We start from the raw sequence: 2,531 nt of genomic DNA, 5'->3' as shown, positions 1-2,531 counted from the left end.
AACCCAAACCACTCTGTGATTCTCTTGTAGAGTGACACTATGTCATGATTCATCTAGCGAATGCAGTGAAATCTAAAGCAGCAACACACCTTTTGTTAATGGAAATAGTACTGTTGCTGCTGTTAATTATTGATCCCATCTGAGCTGGCAGAGTAGAGATTCAGCTAACAAATTTATGAGGGTTTTTTTAATAACCTTTTTCCCTTTGCAACAGCCTCACTGACCCCACTGAAGGTGTGACATTCCTCTTCCAGCAGCCCCTTGTCTTTTTTGCTCCTTAGTTCAGCAACAGGGGAGAAAGGTGCTAATGGAGCCGACCCGCTCCTTGCCAGGACACAACCGCAGCCAGATACCTGATAATCACTACCCAAGGTGCTCTGCTGGGTCCTTTTTGACCCTGCTCATAGATGGGAAGAGCCTGAACTGTGCAGGCACCGTTACCAAGCTGGCAGTTCCCTCTTCCCCCACTGTTTTCAGGTGTCTGAGCACCGCCACCCCACGAGTCTCACCGTGTTGAGTCGGGGCACTGCCACGTTTAAGATTATTCAGCTGTTGGTTTAAGGTTTCTGTGAGGTGAAAAAGAGTCTGCACCTCGCACTCTGCTTTTTTTAAGGATCAGGTGCGTTAGCCTTCCTTCATAAACACCTTGTTATGTCCTATGGAAATAAAACGCTGCTGCTGTGACCCCCTTCCTTTGGACCAGGAGACACCGGCAGTGCCTGCAAACTGCTCGGCACCCATTGCCAGAATTTTGGCAGCTGATGAGAAATTGGCAGAGCAAAAGGCCTGTGTCCCCTTGAAAATGTTCTAATTGTGAATTAAACTGAAATGGGAGCAGTGGGAGAAAATAACCATGAGAGAGTCAGATTTTCTTGGGAACCCAGTGTCAGAAACATCCGGGGCTGTCCCTCTATTCACTGTCCCCAGAGCCATCTGTTCAAACCAGTGCTGCACTGGCCGCCTTCATCAAAGTTGAGGTTTACTCATCTGTTTACTTTGCATTAAGTCAGGCCCTTAAAAACTCAGACTTCTTTGCCTGGGCATATTTTAGAAGTTAAATACTAAGAAAACTAGGAAAAATGAAGGTCCAGGTTTAAAACGCTTTCTTAGCAAACTTACTGTGCCAGGGGCATCACCAGCCACCCTGAACTGTGTGATGGTTCTGTGAGGATGTTGTACCTCTACCTTTCGGTTGTTAAAAGTTGTTTCTTAAGCGGCCTCACAGCTTTGCGGCCTCTGCATTTCTCTCCCTGCCCAGCTGAACTGCAAAGGTCTCCAGGCTTTCCCCTTATCATCCCAACCAATGCTTTCAGTCCCTCCTCTGCTACCACAGAACCTGAAGCCCTTCTCCTTCCAGACCTCATCTCCTTCCACACACACGCATTTTTCCAAAATATTTCCAGTTTCAACAACACAACCTCTAATCTGACCACCCCCCACCCACCCACTCATAACACACCCCCCTTCTCCTCAGCACCCCCACCTGCTACCAAAACTGGTGGGTCCAGATCTACAAGCAAGGTACCTGAGTCTCGGTGTGTTTGCTCAGGACAGACGTCAGCTGGGAGGCCAGACAGAGTGACTGACAACACAGGCAAATCCTCAGCAGGGAGCTTATTTCCTCATGTCCGAGTGCAGCCCTGTTGTCACGCTGGAGGAAAAGGCCCAAATGTTTTTGGTAGCGGAGAGACTGTGGAAGGGTGAGAGGGTGGGAGCTGCATCATGTGAGCGTATACTTTTTGCACAGAAACCACACAACTTCTAAAACAACCACTTTACAGACTGATATCCCAACTTTTTTCTTGGAGGCGAAGGAAACAAAATGTTTTGGTTTGGAAGGTCCAGGTCTGTTTTCAGTGTGTTGGGTGGTGGACTGACTTTTCCGGAGACTACGTCTACGAGCCGGCCGGGTAGGAGCAGTGTGAGCACCCTCTCCAGCATACGCCCTCTCCAGGTGTCCATTGAGGAGGAGTGATGGAAGGGAAATGATCAGCTTCCACAGATTTGTTTCTCAGTTTCTGGTTCTGGCATGTGCGTGTCTTCAGTTTTTTCCAGTGGGCAAGGCAAAGAGAGCACGTCCTTTGTATTAACCAGCAGGCAGACCGTGTGAGTGCACTCCTCTTTCCCCAAGAAATCAGGTTAAAAATACCTGACCGTTTGGTATCGACTTTAAATGCGAAATAATCTCCTGCCCTCATTTACAAATTCAGCTTAAAGATCCTCCCTTACTGCCCGTGAGGTGGCAGTGGCAGGTAAGAGCCCTTCCTAGCAAAATGCTTAAGCAGAATTTTAACGAGGAGCTTACAAGTAGCACCACCGATGGCTCCACTCTTTCTCACCACCTCCGAAAACTGGGCTGTCCACTCCTGCTGTTTCCAGTCCCATCTGCTTTCAAGCCAAGAAGAAAGCCACCCCCCTGTTTAGGTCTTTGTCCTGTGCAGCTGAGATCAGTAGGTGTTTTGCCTTTGCTTTTAGTGAGTCTGTAAAGGAGCTGGTAGCTATACACCTTGACCCCAACAATTTCCGGTGCT

This window comes from Eurypyga helias, unplaced genomic scaffold (genome assembly GCF_000690775.1).
Source record: "Eurypyga helias isolate BGI_N326 unplaced genomic scaffold, ASM69077v1 scaffold45193, whole genome shotgun sequence".
In the NCBI taxonomy this organism is placed as follows: domain Eukaryota; kingdom Metazoa; phylum Chordata; class Aves; order Eurypygiformes; family Eurypygidae; genus Eurypyga; species Eurypyga helias.
The sequence above is the reverse complement of the archived record's forward strand: the minus strand, read 5'-3'. Positions refer to the sequence as shown.